The following is a 13,035-nucleotide window of genomic DNA, read 5'->3' as shown; positions in this document are numbered from 1 at the left end:
TACAGGTTGGTGAAGCCTCTAACCCTACCACTATATACCCTACAGGTTGGTGAAGCCTACCACTATATAACCTACAGGTTGGTGAAGCCTACCACTATATAACCTACAGGTTGGTGAAGCCTCTAACCCTACCACTATATAACCTACAGGTTGGTGAAGCCTCTAACCCTACCACTATATAACCTACAGGTTGGTGAAGCCTACCACTATATAACCTACAGGTTGGTGAAGCCTACCACTATATAGCCTACAGGTTGGTGAAGCCTCTAACCCTACCACTATATAACCTACAGGTTGGTGAAGCCTCTAACCCTACCACTATATAACCTACAGGTTGGTGAAGCCTCTAACCCTACCACTATATAACCTACAGGTTGGTGAAGCCTCTAACCCTACCACTATATAACCTACAGGTTGGTGAAGCCTCTAACCCTACCACTATATAACCTACAGGTTGGTGAAGCCTCTAACCCTACCACTATATAACCTACAGGTTGGTGAAGCCTCTAACCCTACCACTATATAACCTACAGGTTGGTGAACCCTACCACTATATAACCTACAGGTTGGTGAAGCCTACCACTATATAACCTACAGGTTGGTGAAGCCTCTAACCCTACCACTATATAACCTACAGGTTGGTGAAGCCTCTAACCCTACCACTATATAACCTACAGGTTGGTGAAGCCTCTAACCCTACCACTATATAACCTACAGGTTGGTGAAGCCTACCACTATATAACCTACAGGTTGGTGAAGCCTCTAACCCTACCACTATATAACCTACAGGTTGGTGAAGCCTACCACTATATAACCTACAGGTTGGTGAAGCCTCTAACCCTACCACTATATAACCTACAGGTTGGTGAAGCCTCTAACCCTACCACTATATAACCTACAGGTTGGTGAAGTCTACCACTATATAACCTACAGGTTGGTGAAGCCTCTAACCCTACCACTATATAACCTACAGGTTGGTGAAGCCTACCACTATATAACCTACAGGTTGGTGAAGCCTACCACTATATAACCTACAGGTTGGTGAAGCCTCTAACCCTACCACTATATAACCTACAGGTTGGTGAAGCCTCTAACCCTACCACTATATAACCTACAGGTTGGTGAAGCCTACCACTATATAACCTACAGGTTGGTGAAGCCTACCACTATATAACCTACAGGTTGGTGAAGCCTCTAACCCTACCACTATATAACCTACAGGTTGGTGAAGCCTCTAACCCTACCACTATATAACCTACAGGTTGGTGAAGCCTCTAACCCTACCACTATATAACCTACAGGTTGGTGAAGCCTCTAACCCTACCACTATATAACCTACAGGTTGGTGAAGCCTCTAACCCTACCACTATATAACCTACAGGTTGGTGAAGCCTCTAACCCTACCACTATATAACCTACAGGTTGGTGAAGCCTCTAACCCTACCACTATATAACCTACAGGTTGGTGAAGCCTCTAACCCTACCACTATATAACCTACAGGTTGGTGAAGCCTCACCACTATATAACCTACAGGTTGGTGAAGCCTCTAACCCTACCACTATATAACCTACAGGTTGGTGAAGCCTCTAACCCTACCACTATATAACCTACAGGTTGGTGAAGCCTCTAACCCTACCACTATATAACCTACAGGTTGGTGAAGCCTACCACTATATAACCTACAGGTTGGTGAAGCCTCTAACCCTACCACTATATAACCTACAGGTTGGTGAAGCCTCTAACCCTACCACTATATAACCTACAGGTTGGTGAAGCCTCTAACCCTACCACTATATAACCTACAGGTTGGTGAAGCCTACCACTATATAACCTACAGGTTGGTGAAGCCTACCACTATATAACCTACAGGTTGGTGAAGCCTCTAACCCTACCACTATATAACCTACAGGTTGGTGAAGCCTCTAACCCTACCACTATATAACCTACAGGTTGGTGAAGCCTCTAACCCTACCACTATATAACCTACAGGTTGGTGAAGCCTACCACTATATAACCTACAGGTTGGTGAAGCCTACCACTATATAACCTACAGGTTGGTGAAGCCTACCACTATATAACCTACAGGTTGGTGAAGCCTACCACTATATAACCTACAGGTTGGTGAAGCCTACCACTATATAACCTACAGGTTGGTGAAGCCTCTAACCCTACCACTATATAACCTACAGGTTGGTGAAGCCTCTAACCCTACCACTATATAACCTACAGGTTGGTGAAGCCCTAACCCTACCACTATATAACCTACAGGTTGGTGAAGCCTCTAACCCACCACTATATAACCTACAGGTTGGTGAAGCCTCTAACCCTACCACTATATAACCTACAGGTTGGTGAAGCCCTCCCTACCACTATATAACCTACAGGTTGGTGAAGCCTACCACTATATAACCTACAGGTTGGTGAAGCCTACCACTATATAACCTACAGGTTGGTGAAGCCTACCACTATATAACCTACAGGTTGGTGAAGCCTCTAACCCTACCACTATATAACCTACAGGTTGGTGAAGCCTCTAACCCTACCACTATATAACCTACAGGTTGGTGAAGCCTCTAACCCTACCACTATATAACCTACAGGTTGGTGAAGCCTCTAACCCTACCACTATATAACCTACAGGTTGGTGAAGCCTCTAACCCTACCACTATATAACCTACAGGTTGGTGAAGCCTACCACTATATAACCTACAGGTTGGTGAAGCCTCTAACCCTACCACTATATAACCTACAGGTTGGTGAAGCCTCTAACCCTACCACTATATAACCTACAGGTTGGTGAAGCCTCTAACCCTACCACTATATAACCTACAGGTTGGTGAAGCCTCTAACCCTACCACTATATAACCTACAGGTTGGTGAAGCCTCTAACCCTACCACTATATAACCTACAGGTTGGTGAAGCCTACCACTATATAACCTACAGGTTGGTGAAGCCTCTAACCCTACCACTATATAACCTACAGGTTGGTGAAGCCTCTAACCCTACCACTATATAACCTACAGGTTGGTGAAGCCTCTAACCCTACCACTATATAACCTACAGGTTGGTGAAGCCTCTAACCCTACCACTATATAACCTACAGGTTGGTGAAGCCTCTAACCCTACCACTATATAACCTACAGGTTGGTGAAGCCTCTAACCCTACCACTATATAACCTACAGGTTGGTGAAGCCTACCACTATATAACCTACAGGTTGGTGAAGCCTACCACTATATAACCTACAGGTTGGTGAAGCCTACCACTATATAACCTACAGGTTGGTGAAGCCTCTAACCCTACCACTATATAACCTACAGGTTGGTGAAGCCTACCACTATATAACCTACAGGTTGGTGAAGCCTCTAACCCTACCACTATATAACCTACAGGTTGGTGAAGCCTCTAACCCTACCACTATATAACCTACAGGTTGGTGAAGCCTCTAACCCTACCACTATATAACCTACAGGTTGGTGAAGCCTCTAACCCTACCACTATATAACCTACAGGTTGGTGAAGCCTCTAACCCTACCACTATATAACCTACAGGTTGGTGAAGCCTCTAACCCTACCACTATATAACCTACAGGTTGGTGAAGCCTCTCCCTACCACTATATAACCTACAGGTTGGTGAAGCCTCACCTACCACTATATAACCTACAGGTTGGTGAAGCCTCTAACCCTACCACTATATAACCTACAGGTTGGTGAAGCCTCTAACCCTACCACTATATAACCTACAGGTTGGTGAAGCCTCACCACTATATAACCTACAGGTTGGTGAAGCCTACCACTATATAACCTACAGGTTGGTGAAGCCTACCACTATATAACCTACAGGTTGGTGAAGCCTACCACTATATAACCTACAGGTTGGTGAAGCCTCACCACTATATAACCTACAGGTTGGTGAAGCCTCTAACCCTACCACTATATAACCTACAGGTTGGTGAAGCCTCTAACCCTACCACTATATAACCTACAGGTTGGTGAAGCCTCTAACCCTACCACTATATAACCTACAGGTTGGTGAAGCCTCTAACCCTACCACTATATAACCTACAGGTTGGTGAAGCCTCTAACCCTACCACTATATAACCTACAGGTTGGTGAAGCCTCTAACCCTACCACTATATAACCTACAGGTTGGTGAAGCCTACCACTATATAACCTACAGGTTGGTGAAGCCTCTAACCCTACCACTATATAACCTACAGGTTGGTGAAGCCTCTAACCCTACCACTATATAACCTACAGGTTGGTGAAGCCTCCTACCACTATATAACCTACAGGTTGGTGAAGCCTCCTACCACTATATAACCTACAGGTTGGTGAAGCCTACCACTATATAACCTACAGGTTGGTGAAGCCCTAACCCTACCACTATATAACCTACAGGTTGGTGAAGCCTCTACCCACCACTATATAACCTACAGGTTGGTGAAGCCTACCACTATATAACCTACAGGTTGGTGAAGCCTACCACTATATAACCTACAGGTTGGTGAAGCCTACCACTATATAACCTACAGGTTGGTGAAGCCTACCACTATATAACCTACAGGTTGGTGAAGCCTACCACTATATAACCTACAGGTTGGTGAAGCCTCTAACCCTACCACTATATAACCTACAGGTTGGTGAAGCCTCTAACCCTACCACTATATAACCTACAGGTTGGTGAAGCCTCTAACCCTACCACTATATAACCTACAGGTTGGTGAAGCCTACCACTATATAACCTATAGGTTGGTGAAGCCTACCACTATATAACCTACAGGTTGGTGAAGCCTACCACTATATAACCTACAGGTTGGTGAACCTACCACTATATAACCTACAGGTTGGTGAAGCCTCTAACCCTACCACTATATAACCTACAGGTTGGTGAAGCCTCTAACCCTACCACTATATAACCTACAGGTTGGTGAAGCCTCTAACCCTACCACTATATAACCTACAGGTTGGTGAAGCCTCTAACCCTACCACTATATAACCTACAGGTTGGTGAAGCCTCTAACCCTACCACTATATAACCTACAGGTTGGTGAAGCCTACCACTATATAACCTACAGGTTGGTGAAGCCTCTAACCCTACCACTATATAACCTATAGGTTGGTGAAGCATACCACTATATAACCTACAGGTTGGTGAAGCCTACCACTATATAACCTACAGGTTGGTGAAGCCTCTAACCCTACCACTATATAACCTACAGGTTGGTGAAGCCTCTAACCTACCACTATATAACCTACAGGTTGGTGAAGCCTCTAACCCTACCACTATATAACCTACAGGTTGGTGAAGCCTCTAACCCTACCACTATATAACCTACAGGTTGGTGAAGCCTCTAACCCTACCACTATATAACCTACAGGTTGGTGAAGCCTACCACTATATAACCTACAGGTTGGTGAAGCCTCCTACCACTATATAACCTACAGGTTGGTGAAGCCTCTAACCCTACCACTATATAACCTACAGGTTGGTGAAGCCTCTAACCCTACCACTATATAACCTACAGGTTGGTGAAGCCTCTAACCCTACCACTATATAACCTACAGGTTGGTGAAGCCTCTAACCCTACCACTATATAACCTACAGGTTGGTGAAGCCTCTAACCCTACCACTATATAACCTACAGGTTGGTGAAGCCTACCACTATATAACCTACAGGTTGGTGAAGCCTACCACTATATAACCTACAGGTTGGTGAAGCCTACCACTATATAACCTACAGGTTGGTGAAGCCTCTAACCCTACCACTATATAACCTACAGGTTGGTGAAGCCTCTAACCCTACCACTATATAACCTACAGGTTGGTGAAGCCTCTAACCCTACCACTATATAACCTACAGGTTGGTGAAGCCTCTAACCCTACCACTATATAACCTACAGGTTGGTGAAGCCTCTAACCCTACCACTATATAACCTACAGGTTGGTGAAGCCTCTAACCCTACCACTATATAACCTACAGGTTGGTGAAGCCTCTAACCCTACCACTATATAACCTACAGGTTGGTGAAGCCTCTAACCCTACCACTATATAACCTACAGGTTGGTGAAGCCTCTAACCCTACCACTATATAACCTACAGGTTGGTGAAGCCTACCACTATATAACCTACAGGTTGGTGAAGCCTCCCACCACTATATAACCTACAGGTTGGTGAAGCCTCTAACCCTACCACTATATAACCTACAGGTTGGTGAAGCCTCTAACCCTACCACTATATAACCTACAGGTTGGTGAAGCCTCTAACCCTACCACTATATAACCTACAGGTTGGTGAAGCCTCTAACCCTACCACTATATAACCTACAGGTTGGTGAAGCCTCTAACCCTACCACTATATAACCTACAGGTTGGTGAAGCCTACCACTATATAACCTACAGGTTGGTGAAGCCTCTAACCCTCCACTATATAACCTACAGGTTGGTGAAGCCTCTAACCCTACCACTATATAACCTACAGGTTGGTGAAGCCTCTAACCCTACCACTATATAACCTACAGGTTGGTGAAGCCTCTAACCCTACCACTATATAACCTACAGGTTGGTGAAGCCTCTAACCCTACCACTATATAACCTACAGGTTGGTGAAGCCTCTAACCACCACTATATAACCTACAGGTTGGTGAAGCCTCTAACCCTACCACTATATAACCTACAGGTTGGTGAAGCCTCTAACCCTACCACTATATAACCTACAGGTTGGTGAAGCCTCTCCCTACCACTATATAACCTACAGGTTGGTGAAGCCTCTAACCCTACCACTATATAACCTACAGGTTGGTGAAGCCTCTAACCCTACCACTATATAACCTACAGGTTGGTGAAGCCTCTACCACCACTATATAACCTACAGGTTGGTGAAGCCTCCCCTACCACTATATAACCTACAGGTTGGTGAAGCCTCCCTACCACTATATAACCTACAGGTTGGTGAAGCCTCCACCACTATATAACCTACAGGTTGGTGAAGCCTCCTACCACTATATAACCTACAGGTTGGTGAAGCCTCTAACCCTACCACTATATAACCTACAGGTTGGTGAAGCCTCTAACCCACCACTATATAACCTACAGGTTGGTGAAGCCTACCACTATATAACCTACAGGTTGGTGAAGCCTACCACTATATAACCTACAGGTTGGTGAAGCCTCTAACCCTACCACTATATAACCTACAGGTTGGTGAAGCCTCTAACCCTACCACTATATAACCTACAGGTTGGTGAAGCCTCTAACCCTACCACTATATAACCTACAGGTTGGTGAAGCCTCTAACCCTACCACTATATAACCTACAGGTTGGTGAAGCCTACCACTATATAACCTACAGGTTGGTGAAGCCTCACCACCACTATATAACCTACAGGTTGGTGAAGCCTACCACTATATAACCTACAGGTTGGTGAAGCCCTACCACTATATAACCTACAGGTTGGTGAAGCCTACCACTATATAACCTACAGGTTGGTGAAGCCTACCACTATATAACCTACAGGTTGGTGAAGCCTACCACTATATAACCTACAGGTTGGTGAACCCTACCACTATATAACCTACAGGTTGGTGAAGCCTCTAACCCTACCAGGTTTGTGAAGCCTCTAACCCTACCAGGTTTGTGAAGTCTCTAAGCCTACCAGGTTTGTGAAGTCTCTAACCCTACCAGGTTTGTGATGCCTCTAAGCCTACTCGGGGACAGGACTTCCTCACATATAAAACTCAAATAGCACAGTGGTCCCTACACTCTGATGAGTGATAACAGGGACTGTGCAGTTGCTCTCTAATTCACCACTAACCTGACCTAATGTAGGCTAAGTCCATATGATTATAGAGCAGTGACTGTTGCTAAAGAAAGCCCGGTATGAAGATGGGCAGAAACTGCAAAGGCTTTTTAAGGAAACTCTTAATGTTGATCGTGTTCCATTGTCACTGTTTTACAAGTCGTTCATTGAAAGTGTCTTAACATATTGTATAATTTGCTGGTAATGGAAAATGCTAATGTCTTTCAGAGAAATATGTTAAGAAAAATGGTTAGCTCTGCTAATAAGGTGCTAGGGGTCATGGAGACAGGTCTGGAGGTAAATGGTTAGCTCTGCTAATAAGGTGCTAGGGGTCATGAAGACAGGTCTGGAGGTCATTTATGATATAAGAGCCTTCCCAAAAGCCCAAAAGAACCGATGGACCCCATTCATCCTCTTTACTATGGGCCGTTTACCCAGAGTCCACCACTATGGGCCATTTACCCAGAGTCCACCACTATGGGCCATTTACCCAGAGTCCACCACCGATGGACCCCATTCATCCTCTTTACCAGGAGTTTGAGCTACTCCCCTCGGACGACGTTACAGGGTACCAGGGCACAAAAGAAATGGGGCCAAATTATCCTTTGTCCCTACGGCAGTAAGGTTCCTAAATGTTTAAACCTACCAGTAGGACCAGTGTTCTGACCTACAGATAACACTGTAGTTATACCACCAGTAGGACCAGTGTTCTGACCTAGAGATAACACTGTAGTTATACCACCAGTAGGACCAGTGTTCTGACCTAGAGATAACACTGTAGTTATACCACCAGTAGGACCAGTGTTCTGACCTAGAGATAACACTGTAGTTATACCACCAGTAGGACCAGTGTTCTGACCTAGAGATAACACTGTAGTTATACCACCAGTAGGACCAGTGTTCTGACCTACAGATAACACTGTAGTTAAACTACCAGTAGGACCAGTGGCCTGACCTACAGATAACACTGTAGTTAAACTACCAGTAGGACCAGTGCCCTGACCTACAGATAACACTGTAGTTAAACTACCAGTAGGACCAGTGTTCTGACCTACAGATAACACTGTAGTTAAACTACCAGTAGGACCAGTGGCCTGACCTACAGATAACACTGTAGTTAAACTACCAGTAGGACCAGTGGCCTGACCTACAGATAACACTGTAGTTAAACTACCAGTAGGACCAGTGGCCTGACCTACAGATAACACTGTAGTTAAACTACCAGTAGGACCAGTGGCCTGACCTACAGATAACACTGTAGTTAAACTACCAGTAGGACCAGTGTTCTGACCTACAGATAACACTGTAGTTAAACTACCAGTAGGACCAGTGTTCTGACCTACAGATAACACTGTAGTTAAACTACCAGTAGGACCAGTGGCCTGACCTACAGATAACACTGTAGTTAAACTACCAGTAGGACCAGTGGCCTGACCTACAGATAACACTGTAGTTAAACTACCAGTAGGACCAGTGGCCTGACCTACAGATAACACTGTAGTTAAACTACCAGTAGGACCAGTGGCCTGACCTACAGATAACACTGTAGTTAAACTACCAGTAGGACCAGTGGCCTGACCTACAGATAACACTGTAGTTAAACTACCAGTAGGACCAGTGTTCTGACCTACAGATAACACTGTAGTTAAACTACCAGTAGGACCAGTGGCCTGACCTACAGATAACACTGTAGTTAAACTACCAGTAGGACCAGTGGCCTGACCTACAGATAACACTGTAGATAAACTACCAGTAGGACCAGTGGCCTGACCTACAGATAACACTGTAGTTAAACTACCAGTAGGACCAGTGGCCTGACCTACAGATAACACTGTAGTTAAACTACCAGTAGGACCAGTGGCCTGACCTACAGATAACACTGTAGTTAAACTACCAGTAGGACCAGTGTTCTGACCTACAGATAACACTGTAGTTAAACTACCAGTAGGACCAGTGTTCTGACCTACAGATAACACTGTAGTTAAACTACCAGTAGGACTAGTGGCCTGACCTACAGATAACACTGTAGTTAAACTACCAGTAGGACCAGTGGCCTGACCTACAGATAACACTGTAGTTAAACTACCAGTAGGACCAGTGGCCTGACCTACAGATAACACTGTAGTTAAACTACCAGTAGGACCAGTGGCCTGACCTACAGATAACACTGTAGTTAAACTACCAGTAGGACTAGTGGCCTGACCTACAGATAACACTGTAGTTAAACTACCAGTAGGACCAGTGGCCTGACCTACAGATAACACTGTAGTTAAACTACCAGTAGGACCAGTGGCCTGACCTACAGATAACACTGTAGTTATACCACCAGTAGGACCAGTGGCCTGACCTACAGATAACACTGTAGTTAAACTACCAGTAGGACCAGTGGCCTGACCTACAGATAACACTGTAGTTAAACTACCAGTAGGACCAGTGGCCTGACCTACAGATAACACTGTAGTTAAACTACCAGTAGGACCAGTGGCCTGACCTACAGATAACACTGTAGTTAAACTACCAGTAGGACCAGTGGCCTGACCTACAGATAACACTGTAGTTAAACTACCAGTAGGACCAGTGGCCTGACCTACAGATAACACTGTAGTTAAACTACCAGTAGGACCAGTGTCCTGACCTACAGATAACACTGTAGTTAAACTACCAGTAGGACCAGTGGCCTGACCTACAGATAACACTGTAGTTAAACTACCAGTAGGACCAGTGGCCTGACCTACAGATAACACTGTAGTTAAACTACCAGTAGGACCAGTGGCCTGACCTACAGATAACACTGTAGTTAAACTACCAGTAGGACCAGTGGTCTGACCTACAGATAACACTGTAGTTAAACTACCAGTAGGACCAGTGGCCTGACCTACAGATAACACTGTAGTTAAACTACCAGTAGGACCAGTGTTCTGGCCTACAGATAACACTGTAGATTATGTTATGTTGTGTATGGTGTACAGATTAACCATTGATTGCTCATGAATTGCACTTTTTCCTACTGTATTGTCTGTATATGTCCTTTTCTTTCTTCCATTGAGTTCTTATGTATGCACAGAGCGCAACCAAAATTTCCACGGGGGGACAATAGTCATTATCTTTAACAGGTACCGTGCTGTCCCGTTCTGATTCACCACAACCTTGAACTAATGTAGGCTCAATCCATATGATGATAGAGCGTGACTGATGCCAAAGACAGTACAGTATTAAGATAGAAACTGCTCCTCCAATAGAAATCCCAGCTCGCGCTTGTAGGCGACGTTGGCTCATGCAAGCCGTCAACTCAAAGGCACTCCTTCGATATAAAGTTGTTTTTGACGAACATTAAAAGGTATCAGTTTGTTATTTTCACCAGGTTGGAGTACGTTCAACTACTTAAGATATTGTCTCGAATCTAGGTTGTGCCTTTAGATTTCGAGAAAAATGTACATCTAAAGAAGTGCTGCTCACTTCTCAAATTGACTTCGAAAGCGTTCCCGGATGTTGCGCCTCTGGGTTTAGAAAACTCGGTGCTGTTGCTTTCCCCCTTTCAGGGCTCTATGAAAAGACAACTGGTGTATGCACCTGAAATCAAAACTACACCCGGTTGCTTTCCAGACCTCTCAATTTTTTCAGTCTCCAGCTTTTCCAGAAAATACGGTAAAGGTAAATACTTTACCGTAAAGGTAATTACGGTAAAAATTAACCACGCCCCTTTTTGATACTGCTTTCTGATTGGGTCATTTCCCACCACGTGACCAAGAAGCGACAGGATTCTAGTTTTCCGGGGGTAAGGAAATAAACAAAATGTGATTATACTTGTGATTTTAGCTGACAAAATGTCAAATGTAAAGTTATATTGTAAGACTACAACATATATTTTAGCTGCTCGTGTCATTTTGTCGACCTCCCAGTTGTACGTTTGCGATGTCGGTGCACGTCGAACATGTTTTGGTTTCGATCCATTATAAATCACCCATTTATTGTTGTTATTCACAGTGAATCAGGAAGAAAGACTTGGCTAATTAGCCACGAATACAACGTTATCTAAATACATTGTCTCCTCCTTAAGCGTTATTTGGCGCAGTTAGCTAGTTAAGAAGACATTTAAAAAATAACTCAAGCAATTGCTTGGGTGAATAGCTTGATGCGTAGGTCACAGAGCTTTAGCTAGTTAGCTAGTACTACAGTATTTTGTAATAGTCAAATGACGTTTCGCACCCAATACTATAATATTAGTTTGACTTTTACACGTAGCTAGGACATTGTCATGGATAGAGAGCTGTCTATACATTTTCTCATAATTTGGAACGGATTGGTCCGGAGGGGAATTTCCCGGCGGTGTGCCGTGACGGTGTAATAAGGAGATCAGGTTTGATTTTAACTAACTTCTCAGTGGATCACCGACTCTGCTGATTTGGGTCAGTCATGCCTCCTATTATCTGTGACGCTGCTGAGTCAGGAAGTGGATTTCCCTTCACTAACCGCATCGACAGGTTTTATGTCATACCATAAAAAATAAAAAAAATCACCACAGCTGTGATGGAAACAGGAAGTTTTGGTACAATTTTATAAATGCTGATAAATAATTCGTTCGTTCATTTTCACTTAGGGGTGTACTCACTTTAGTTGCCAGCGGTCTAGACATTAATGGCTGTGTGTTGTGTTATTTTGAGGGGACAGCAAATGTACACTGTTATACAAGCTGTACACTCACTACTTTACATTGTAGCAAAGTGTCATTTCTTCAGTGTTGTCACATGAAAAGATATACTCAAATATTTACCAAAATGTGAGGGGTGTACTCACTTTTGTGAGATACTGTACATGTGGGTAGAGTTAAAGTGACTATGCATAAATAATTAACAGAGTAGCAGCAGCGTAAAAAGATGGGGTGGGGGGCAGTGCAAATAGTCCGGGTAGCCATGATTAGCTGTTCAGGAGTCTTATGGCTTGAGGGTAGAAGCTGTTGAGAAGCCTTTTGGACCTAGACTTGGCGCTCCGGTACCGCTTGCCGTGCGGTAGCAGAGAGAACAGTCTATGACTAGGGTGGCTGGAGTCTTTGACAATTTTGAGGGCCTTCCTCTGACACCGCCTGGTATAGAGGTCCTGGATGGCAGGAAGCTTGGCCCCAGTGATGTACTGGGCCGTATGCACTACCCTCTGTAGTGCCTTGCGGTCGGAGGCCGAGCAGTTGCCATACCAGGCGGTGACGCAACCAGTCAGGATGCTCTCGATGGTGCAGCTG

General features: G+C 44.4%; 1 protein-coding gene across 1 annotated transcript in view; it reads left to right on the top strand.

Moving 5' to 3' along the window:
* Positions 1 to 11,501: 11,501 nt before the first annotated feature.
* The window catches only part of tbk1 (TANK-binding kinase 1), a 97,973-nt gene continuing 96,439 nt past the window's right edge, over positions 11,502 to 13,035 (top strand). Inside the window, exon 1 of the mRNA XM_045214547.1 lies at positions 11,502 to 11,577. The gene's annotated coding sequence lies outside the window, so the exon portion shown is untranslated. The remainder of the gene's footprint in view (positions 11,578 to 13,035) is intronic.

The sequence above is a fragment of the Coregonus clupeaformis genome, unplaced genomic scaffold (assembly GCF_020615455.1).
Source record: "Coregonus clupeaformis isolate EN_2021a unplaced genomic scaffold, ASM2061545v1 scaf0276, whole genome shotgun sequence".
Taxonomy (NCBI): Eukaryota; Metazoa; Chordata; class Actinopteri; order Salmoniformes; family Salmonidae; genus Coregonus; species Coregonus clupeaformis.
The sequence above is the reverse complement of the archived record's forward strand: the minus strand, read 5'-3'. Positions and strand labels throughout refer to the sequence as shown.